Source organism: Quercus robur, chromosome 1, assembly GCF_932294415.1.
Source record: "Quercus robur chromosome 1, dhQueRobu3.1, whole genome shotgun sequence".
NCBI lineage: Eukaryota > Viridiplantae > Streptophyta > Magnoliopsida > Fagales > Fagaceae > Quercus > Quercus robur.
The window spans coordinates 3,323,952-3,335,875 of NC_065534.1; positions in this window are offsets into that span (position 1 = coordinate 3,323,952).

The following is an 11,924-nucleotide window of genomic DNA, read 5'->3' on the forward strand; positions in this document are numbered from 1 at the left end:
TAGAGAATAAGAGGAGACTGAGTAGAGTAGAAAAGATCATGGAAAAGAGTGCCCTTTAGGTATCGAAGAATGCACAAAACAGTAGCATAGTGAGTCGATCGTGGTGCAAACAGATACTAACTCACCTAGTGAACAACATAAGAAATGTCTGGACGAGTGACAGTGAGATCTCCTGCCCAATTAGCATCAAAAAATGCATAGAGAATAAGAGGAGACTGAGTAGAGTAGAAAAGATCATGGAAAATAGTGCCCTTTAGGTATCGAAGAATGCACAAAACAGTAGCATAGTGAGTTGATCGTGGTGCAAACAGATACTAACTCACCTAGTGAACAACATAGGAAATGTCTGGACGAGTGACAGTGAGATACACTAGGCTGCCAACCAAGAGTCTTTAAAGAGAGGGATTAAACAATGGTTTGCCCCCCTAGGGGAGTCAGATGCGCATTAAGCTCAATTGGAGTGTCAACAATCTTGCTATCAATGAGTTTAACTTGAGACAAGAGTTCAGAGGTATACTTGGCTTGAGTAATATAAAGTCCATCTGTAGAATGGGTGATTTCAAAACCCAAGAAGTAGCTAAGATGTTTAAGATCTTTCATCTCAAACTGCTGACTGAGAAAATCCTTGAGTTCTTGAATGCCACTGAGGTCATCACCAATTATGATCATATCATTCACATACAGGAGAAGTAAAATAGTGCCTTTGTCAGTGCGACGAAAAAATAAGGCAGAATCATAATGATTGGCCATGTAACCCAAGTGAGAGATGGTAGAGCTAAATTTGGCAAACGAAACTCAAGGAGCTTGTTTAAGGCCATAAAGTGCACGTCGAAGGTGACAAACCTTATTTGATTCAACAAAGAGACCAGGAGGAGGTTGCATATAAACTTCTTCACTTAAATCCCTATTAAGGAATGCATTTTTGACATCCATCTGAAAAAGGTCCCATTTACTAGCAGCAACAACAGCTAAGAGGGCGTGAACAAATGAGATATGAGCAACCGGAGTAAATGTCTCTTCATAATCAATCTCATACTCCTGTGTAAAACCTTTTGCAACAAAACGAGCTTTGTAGCACTCAATGGACCCATCAGAGCGAGTCTTAATCTATTAGATCCACTTACAACCAACCACAGATTTCCCAGGGGGGAGAGCTACCAAATCCCAAGTATGGTTTTAAGATAATGCATCAAGTTCCTCTTTCATTGCAATGTGCCATAAAGGGTCAGTGGAAGACTCACGATAGGTGTGAGACTCGTGCAGTGTAGCAAGGGCAGTGTAACAATGATAGTCAAGTAAATGTGCAAGAATGAATCTTACTTGAGTTTAGTGACAAGGTGGAATGTTTTGTGCAAGATCTTCAAGCGGAGTAGGAGCAGGGGACCCAAGCTCAAGGTTGGGTAGCTCATCTTCGACTTGTTCATTTTCCACCTATCCATTAAAGGGTGAACTAGGAAAGGGATTAGAGATATCTGGTGGTTCGACAGAGAAGTCTATAGGAGAATTAGGAGCAACTACAGGAGGATCAGGAGCAGCTACAGGAGGATCAGGAGCAGCTACAGAAGGAATATGTGCCTATGTGCCTCATCTAGAAAAAGATCTAAGACAAAGGAGGAAGATAAGGAGGTACGAAAGTGAGGTAGCTCGACAAAGGAGCGATGTTCCCAAAAGACAACATTGTGGGAGATACGAAGACGATGAGAGACAGGATCATAACACCGATACCCTTTTTGAGTTTCACCATAGCTAAGAAAACAACAAAGTCTTGACCAAGGCTCAAGTTTGTTATGCTTATGTGGCTGAAGAAGAATGAAATAGGCAGAACCGAAGGAGCGAAGGTGATGATAATCTGGAGTTGACCCAAAAAGGCGCTCGTATGGAGTTTGCTTTTGGATGACGAGACTGGGAATGCAATTAATATCATGAATAGCATGAAGTGCAGCTTCACTCCAAAAAGGAGCAAGAAATTCGGCAAAGAGAAGGAGAGCACGAATAGTGTCAAGAATATGACGAAGTTTTCGTTCGGCTCTACCATTTTGCTTAGAGGTACTTGGACAAGTTAGTTGATGAATAGTGCCATAGGAATGCAAAACAGTTTGGAAAGCATATTGAGTGTATTCAAGAGCATTATCAGATCGAAAATTTTTGATGCGTTTGGAAAACTGAGTTTCAACCATTTTTGCAAAATTACAATATACTTGCAATAATTCAGAACAATGTTTCAGATGAAAAATCCAGCTATAGCGAGAGTAATTATGAACAAAGACAACAAAATATCAAGATCCACCAATAGAGATAAAGGAAGGCCTCTAAACATCGGGATGAATAAGGTTAAAGATATCAGTGGATATTGATTCACTAGTATTGAAAGGCAAAGCTGGTTGTTTTCCTAATTGACATGAAACATAGTCAGAATTTTTTATAGAGACTGAACCTAACAAACCTCTAGAAGCCAATTGTTGTACCCGAGAGGAAGATGAGTGACCAAGTTGAGCATGCCAAAGTGCAAGGGAAGGAATAGAAGAAACTGCAGCAACAGAAACAGGAGCAACAAGTGGAAGACGAAGGTTGTTTACGGGAAACATACGCCCAACTCTGGGACCAGTCCCAAGCTCCTGTCCCGTCCTCAGATCTTGCATAATACACCTAGAATAATAAAAAATAATGTGATAACCCAACTTAGCTAATTGTTCCATAGAAAATAAATTGTAAGAAAGGTTAGGAACATTAAAGACCCCAGGAATCGAGAGGTTGGAGGTCAAAAAGAAACCTATATTATGACCAAATATTGTGGAACCATTTGCTATGCAAATATTAAGAGAGTGTGGTGCAGGTTTAAGTTCAGAAAATAAGGACGAATGAGGTGTCATGTGATTGCAACAAGCAAAATTCATAAGCCAAGAGGAAGGAGACATACCCGATAAAACTGAGAGAGAAGAGGAATAAGATGTATTACCAACCATACAAATGACATTAGTGATAATGTTTTGAAGGTCAACTGTGAAAATGGTGATAGTGGATCCAAAAGATGTTGACTTAGCAAAGACAAGAGTCATTGGTTGGACACTTTTAATGTTAGCAATAGTAGCAGTAGAAATTGAAAGAGCTGATTTGTTGCAATGATAGCAAGTCTCAATATTGTGGCTAAGACGTTTGCAAAAATTGCAAAAATGTTTGCTGGATTGTCGGCGATGATTATTGCAACAAGAAGAAGATCTGTTCCTATTCTTCATTTAGAAGCAAAATATGCAAAAATGGCCTGCAAAAATGAAATTTACTTGAAAAACTGGGCAAGGAGCACCTGGATTGCAAAAAGTCAACTCTGGCAAAAAGCCAATGATCAACGCAGTAGAAAGTCAACGATCAACCACGGTCCAAGTCAATAGAAGATGACATTAGCAATCAGCGGATGACATCAGCAGGTGAGTCAACTAGGGTTGACGTGGCTGATGACGATGCTAGATGACGTCAGCAGTGAACCCAGTGGCGCGTGAGCATGTGACGTAAACGAACAAAAACTTCAGGCTGCGCGTGGAGGCGCGTGAGATGTCCGATAAGGCTGATTCTTTTCCGATGATGTAGATTGGAAAAATATGATTTTGATGGTGGCGGCAGCAACAAGATCAGAACAACATTGGTGATGCTTGAAGAGCGTGGAAGGATTTGACCAAAACTTTGACCGGTGCATGGCAGCACGTGAAATCTCTAATGGCTGCGAGAGTTCCATGGATGAGTAGATCGGGGCAAGACAATCATAGTGGTACTTGCAAAAATGTAGTCAGAGCAAGATGCACAGCGGTAACGGGAAGGCAGTAGTCTTTGTGGTGCAAGACAGCGGCGACTGCAGGTCCAAAACTAGAGACAATGACTGAGAGACGTCGAAGATTCAACAGCGAATGGCTGTAGTGGCGGCTGTGACGGTGGAAGCAAAGAGCACCAAAGAGAGACAAGCCTGCAAAGAAAATTTCAAAGCAATAGCTCTGATACCATGTTAGAAATACTGAATGATTGTATTGTATTTCTCAAGTAATAGAATATACATGAGTGCCTTTATATAGGAGGCAGAGTGTACAGTACAAGTAAACAAGGTGGGCCTAAAGCCCACATACCCTAATACATGTTAACAATGTTAATTGTATTTTTATTCTTCAAAATCAAAAGCTTACTTTTAAATAGCTACCTTCCTAGCTATCTTCTTTTGTTTTTGTTTCCGTTTGTGTTTGTTTCACACGGTAACTCAAAATCCTGAGCAAGGCAATCAAATAATGCTATAGGTTTTTTTTTTTTTTTTTGGTGTGTTTGTGTGTGTGTGTGGATAATCTACTATAGGTCATAAAACAACAAACTGAAATTTTCGTAAATGTATCACAACAAATGGATCACAAATAAGATGAGAGGAGAGAACAAAAAAAAAAAAAAAAAAAAAAAGGTCAAGATTCCATAGTTTTAAAAATTGAACTGGCCAATTTGACCAGAAACCAAGCATCAATTTGGTCTGATTACACCTAAAAACCAAAAATTACATAAAAAGTAGAGATATTCGAAAAACCAACTGTTTAATCGAAAAAACCAAAAACCAGTACGGTTGGACCGGTTTTAGAATGGTTCAGTTAAATGTAAAAAAAAAAACTGTGTTTTCTCAAAAAAAATCAAATATAAAAAATAAAATAAAATAAAATAAAAAACCCACATATGTGTGTAGAGAGATTGAGGTAAAGATTAGAGGGTGATTTTGATAATTTTTTTATGGTGGATTAGCTTTACCTAGTTGTTTTCAACTTCACTTATTCTTGAAATTTTCAAGGAAGAAAGAGTGTTTGAGAGATGGAGAAGAAGAAGCAAATTCAGAATTTAAGAGAGAATAAATAGAAGGCTTAAAGAAGTGGGGACTGGATTCGTTGGGATTTTTTTGCCATTTAACATGATTTTGCTAACAATTTCATTAGTTGACAAGTTTTTGAAACTAAATTGTAAAGTAGTATCTCAAGTCTCTATGACTCGAATTCCAAGCTCTGGAACAGCTGACATGTTATTTTCAATCCACGTGAAATTTTTTATTCACTCCCCTTTTGCACTAAATTGGCTGTCGAAGGTCCCCCAAGAAGTTATGGATGAAGGTTCTCCTGCATGGAACAAGGGAGGATTTTCTACACAAATGCTCCTAAGGAAGTTGTGGCCGCATATGCAACTCAATTTGCAAAGGACATGAAGTCATTCCTTTTTGCTAGGGCACAAGAGCTTGTCATTGGAGGGCTACTTGCAGTTATCATACCTGCTGCCCCTGATGTCATGAGCAACTCAGACACATTTACTGGTACAGATCGGACCTTCTGGGATATTGCCTAATGGATATGGCCAAAGTGGTGGGTAAAAGAATTTTCAATTCTTTCTCCTTGATCCTTGTTGGGGAAATTCTAGATAAACTAGGTGTGACTTTCAATAAGTTGAAATAGAAATGAAAAAAAAAAAAAATATATATATATATATATATATATCAGGATTTATTACAACCATTCATAATAAACTTCAAAATTCTACAATCAACAACTTAATTTGAAATTAATTTGTAGTGTCTACCTTGCCATCCAAATTAATAGATTATTGTATACTTATCCACCCTAAATTATGAGGAAATTTGCAATCTATACTCTAAAATACAAAATTCAACAAACCCACTCAGATTTGGTGATACAGTAATTTCAACCAAAAAAATAAAAATCATACTTTTATACCATACTTTTTACAAACCAATTTCGAAAAAAATAGCAAATTGAATAAATAAAATTTAATTGATATTCTATCCAAAAAAAATTATAACAGATATTTATATATTAAAAAATCTACTGAAATTTAATTATCACATTAGACCTCAAAATATAATGAGCCTACCCACCTTATTTTCATTTGTTCCAACAACACTCTTTTTTAAATTTCTTCCTCCTCTAGGTTTTTTTATTTAAGGATTCTTCTTCTAACATATTAACTTCTCAAACTTACAAATAAATTTTGGATAGAATCACATGTCGAAAAATGATATGAAAATTGTCGTGTGTGACATTACTTAAAAAAATAATAATGAATACAGAAAGAGTCCAGCACCTTAAATCAATCAGTAACTATGCATCCTACAAATTTTATCTGACCTTCCCATATGGTACTTTGATGCGACCAGTCCAGTCCAATATCGGTCCGTTTTAGTCCGTTTTAGTCTATTCCATCCATTTTGGTTAATTACGGTCCACTTCGATCCATTTGGTCCATTTGTTCTATTTAGTCCACATCAGTGATTCTTTGGAAAGAGAGATTGGTGTAAAAAGAGGAGCTAATTCATTTATTATTTCACATTCTCAACGTAATGTTGGTAGGTTCTTGATAAAATGATATTTTTCTTATGTTATTAAAGTCTTGTATTTTTTTTTTTTTTGTAATATAAGTAATAGATTTACTAGTATTTGCTTCGTTTTTAGACCATTCAAAACATATAGAGGATGAGATGTTTGTAAGGAGCACTAGAAATAACTCTATCCCTAGTTGTGATGAATGGCAAAGAATGGTTCAATAGGACCAAATTTAGTGGCAAACAAGAGTTGAACAGGAATGAGTACATTTTCGAAGTATTTTTACCTTCCAATAATTTTTTGTTGAAGCTTCCCTCCTTTTATCGAATATAATGGTGTGAATTGAGCTTTAATATATATATATAAGCTAAAGCGTAGCATTTATTGTTACTATACTCCTGCTGAGCCACATCAGCAGCCATATCATCCACCCATTTCCAACATTCTCTCTCTTCTTCTTCTTTTTTAACTCTTTTTTTTTTCTCTCTTATTAATTTCCCAACCTAATGTTATACTTTCACCAACTTTTCCCCTCCATTTTATCTTTTCATCTCCCCACTACTATCTATCTTAATATCACCTTTCCTCAATTTCTTTATCTTCCTTTATTTTTGGCTTTTCTTATTCCCCCTCTTACTATAAATTTACATTTTTCAATTTCATTCCATACATGGTTTTCCCACACACATAAGGTTATTTCTCTCTCTCAATTTTTTTTTTAAAAATTTTTTGTGGATTATTTATTTATTTTTTTTGCATCTCTATGTTAAGTTGATAAGTTTTTGTATTATTTGAAACTTTACTTTCGGTTGATGTGATTAAGTTATGTTTTTAAGTTGTTATCTTTTTTCTTCTCTTTGATTTCATAGATATTATCCTATTGCATTATATATAAAGATAGTATATAAGAATATAATACTATTTTATTACATAACATAACATGAATTTGATAATTTGGTATTTTTTATTTTTACTTTTTTTCTTCTCATATTATTGTCTATAAATTTCTTATTATTCTCTCACATTCTCTCTTGAAACGGGGTTATTCTCTCTCTCTCTCTCTCTCTCTCTCTCTCTCTCTCTCTTCATTTTTTTTATTCTTTCTTACAACTCTTCTTTATATTGATGAATCATTGTGATTTTTAAAACTATATTTTGAGTTCATACGTTTTGGTGCTGTATTTTTTAGTTTCCCATTACAAGTTGCATATTTTTCCCTCTTATAGTTTTGTTTTGATTTTTGTTTGAGTTAATACTTTATTATTTTAAAAGTGAGAATTTGAATTTATATCAAAACACAATCTTAGCTATGCTAATAATAGATCGGCATTCAGTCCAGTTCATCAATTCGGTCTAATTTGGTCTAGTTCAGTCCACTTTGGTCCAATTCGGTCTACTTCAATCCAATTCAATTAGGTCCATTCGGTCTACTTCGGTCAATTTAGTCTATTCGATCCAGTTCAGTCCATTCAATCCCATTCGGTCCATTCGGTCTACTTTGGTCAATTCAGTCATGTTCCGTCCATTTGGTCCAATTCGGTCCACACAGTCCACTTCGATTTATTTGGTTCAATTTGATCCATATGGTCAACCTAGGTCTATTTGGTCCAATTTGGTCAACAATTCGATCAGTTAGGTTTATTAGGTCCAATTTTGTCCATACAATCCACTTAGGTCTATTCAATCCAACTTGGTCCATTCCATCCATTTATGTCTATTCGGTCCCATATGGTCCATTCGGTCCACTTAGATCTATTCGGTCCAATTTGGCCAATTTGGTTCAGTTAGGTCTATTCCGTCCAATTTGGTCCATACGGTCCACTTGGCCAATTCGGTCTAGTTCGGTCCTTTTGGTCTACTTTGGTCAATTCGGTCCTGTTCGGTCCAATCCGGTCCATTCTGTCCACTTTGATCTATTTGGTCTAATTTGGTCCACCTAGGTCTATTCGGTCCAATTAGGTCTATTCGGTCCATTTTGGTCCATACGGTCCACTTAGGTCTATTTGGTCCATTCCAGTTCATTCGGTCCACCTAACCATTCTTCAAGACTCGACGAAGGTCATTTAGGTGTAGGATTTGATCTTTCTAGGGTTTTCTAGTGACTTCAATCAAAAAATAGGAAAATGATTAAAAATCAAAATCACGATTTGAATACCAAACACATAACCCAAGGAGGCAGAGCCATGAATGTTTGAGAGAGGTGGCTAGAGGGAAGAACCCGTTAATTAGAGATCTCTCTCAAGCGTTTAACAAAAGAAGAACCCGTATGTTTTGTTTTTTTGGTTTTATAGAAAACCTAGATGACTAGTAGCAGATATCTTATTAAAATTAAATAAATGGACCAAATTAAAACAAGTGAAATCTATAACTAAGATTTAAGTGGGTACCATTCTCAAAAAAAAAAAAAAAAAAAAAAAAAAAAAGGATTTAAGTGGGTACCGTACCCCCAAAAAAAATGGGGTACCGTAGAATGACCCTTAAAACAAAAGAACATGTCCAATTAATAAAGTACTTAAGGTAAGTCATACCTTAAATTTAATTAATAGGACTAGCTATTATGTGAGAAAATAGTAAATATCATTATTGTATTCTCAAAGTATTGTAGAATTCCTCATTGTATACACATATAACTCCGTGAATTTTAGGTTTCCTTAAATATTCTGATTGTGTTGAATTACTCATAAGTGTGAGTATATTGCTTAATTATCCTGATGTGAGCTATATCTATCTTGGAGTTGTGTATGGTAAAGAGGGAGGCCAAAATTCTCTTTTACCCCTTTCTCATAAACTTCCTAGAAAAATGCCCCATGTCTAAAACTAATTAGGGAAATGCCCCTATTTTGAAACTCGATTTTCTAAAAATTTAGTTTCAAATGTAAAACTTGATTTTTTGAACATCGAGTTATAGCGAACGTGGACTCAGAATTTTTTTTTTTTTTGGAACTCAAGTTCCATGAACTCTAGTTCCATGTAAAGTACTTGAGTTCCTTGAATGGTGTTGGGTTCTAAGACTTTAGGTTTAAATGTATTAGAACTTCAATTTGTAATGTTGGCAAACTATGATAAAAACATTTAGTCTTATTTTAGACTTGCTCAAAGTATGTTTAAGTGTAAAGTTGAAATCGAGTGTATTGCAGGATTTACTATGTAAATTTGTCTTGCTCGATCAATCGAAGCTCATGTAGATTGTTTTTCTACAGAATTTTCCAACTCAGCCCAAGCCCGTTTTGAAGTGTAGGGTTTTATGTTTTGCCTTAAGTATAAAAGGAAAAACTCTAGCCACGTTTTGAGGTTGCTCTTTATGCTGTGTGTGTGACTATTTTGTGAGATCTAGAGGTGTTTGCCTTCACATACACTTAGGGTTTCCAATCTCAAGATTGATGTCGAGAGCTTGGTGATCAATTCAACTGCAGATTCAAGAGCTTAAAGATATACAAGTGGGAGTGCTTGTACTTGCTGTGAATCCAAGAAAGAAGTAGTCTGTGGACTTGGAGCTGTCACGTGGTCGTGGTAGTAAGTTTCCTACTCGAGATAGTAATAGGATGTTAGTGGTCTAAGTCGCTATTGTGTAAACTTCAATTCTTTCATAGTGGATTTGTTTTACCTTAAGAATAGCCAGGTTAAATCCTCTCTAGGTTTTTTACCGATTTAGTTTTCTTGGGTTATCATATCGTTGTATTCTTTATTTTCCGTACTTTACAATGATATGATATATTTGTGTTAACCTAGATCTATTTAATTTGACTAAGTAATCACTTGGCTAATTAACTAGGTTAATCTGGTTTTGTTTTAAGGGGTCTAAAAACAAACAAATGGAACTCAAGTTCAGAGAACTCGAGTTCCAGAATTTTTATTTTATTTTATTTTATTTTATTTTCAGTTTGCTATAACTTGATTGTCCAAAAATCAAGTTTTAAATTGAAACTTGATTTTTAGATAATCAAGTTTCAAAATAGGGGCATTTCCCTAAATAGTTTCAGATATGGGGCATTTTGCTGAAAAGTTTTGGCGAAAGAGGCAAATGCCCATTTTCTCCTAAAGAGGGAAGTTTGGCTTTAGTAATGTGAATATGTTCGACTTCATATGCAGTGTATGGGAGGTTTTTTGTGATCCCAATGGATGATGTGCTAGGGCTTGACTTAAAAAAGTTAAGTTTGTCATGAAAAAGAGATTGGAGAGAAATGATCACATTCACTTTAAGATCATTGCTTTTCAATCTTTATATTTTATTGCTTGCAATTGCATAGTTCCCATTCCAAAAGAAAATTATTTTTGCCACTACAAATATAGATATGTGAACTTCTATGGTATGAGTATCCTTTTCTGTTTGGTAAATAGTTTCAAGACTAGAATCAAGGCCAAAATGGGCATTTGTCCATTTCACCCAAAAGATGTAACAAAATGCTCTTGTTCTAAAACTATCTAACAAAATGTCCTTGTTTTGAAACTCGATTTTCTAAAAATTGAGTTTCAATGAAAAACTTGATTTGATGAAAATCGAGTAATGTGAGAAATTTTACATGGAACTCGAGTTCCATGTATTTTTTTTTTTTTTTTTTAAAGTTTGATTTCACATAACTTGATTTTCTAAAAATCAAGTTTTCATTGAAACTCGATTTTTAGATAATTGAGTTTAAAACAGGGGCATTTTGTTGGAAAGTTTTGGCGAAAGGGGCAAATGCCCATTTTGGCCCTAGAATCAAGGTTGTGTTTCTAGCTTGTAACATGTTTAAAAAATGATTAAAAAATTAATAAAAACAATTCTAATCTTCAAACGGAGAAATAACACATTAGGTAGACTTCAATACGTTGAGGAACCCCATTTAATTTTAAAGTTTAAATCTTTTTTTTTTCTATTTCTTTTTAAATTTGTTAGTTACAAAAATGGGGGTTGATTAATTCAGACTATGATTCTTCTCATAAAGGATAGTGTTAGGTTTTGAGTTTGTAATGTTGGCAAACCATGACAAAACATGACAAAAACTAAGTCTCATTAGTTTAGAATGGTCTACATTGAAGCCCAAGACAAAAAACTCAAGTTCAGGAAAAAAACAAATAAGTTACCCGCTGGTTGGTTCGATTGATGCTAGGGATTTTCGATTGATCGAAAATCGCATATCAGCAAAATCTGCAAAACGTAAAAAGGCCATAACTTATTCGTTTAAAGCCCAAATCGCGAGCCGTTTTTTCCAGTATTTAAAGGACATTATAAGCTAACCCTAGGTAGGGTTTTGAGAGTTTTTTAGAGAGATTAGAGTGCATCTTGTGCCTCTTTTATAGATCTAGGGTTTTGTACCCAAAAGCTCTCTTATGTCTTCTACCGATGCTATTCCTTGTTGAATCTCAAGATTTGGTATTGTAGAAGTTGCTGCCTTCTCTTGTCATCAAAGGTGTTGATGATCTAAACCTTCAAGAATGGTCTTGGAGTCACAAACAGGAGAGTTTGTGTTGCTAAACCTTTGAGTGGGATCTCAAAGTCACAAACGGGGGTGTTTGTGTTTTGCAAAGGCCAAAGAAAGAAGGAGTCCGTGGATTCGGAGCTTGCACGTGGTCATGTTAGTAAGTTCTACTGGTTGGTAGCAATAA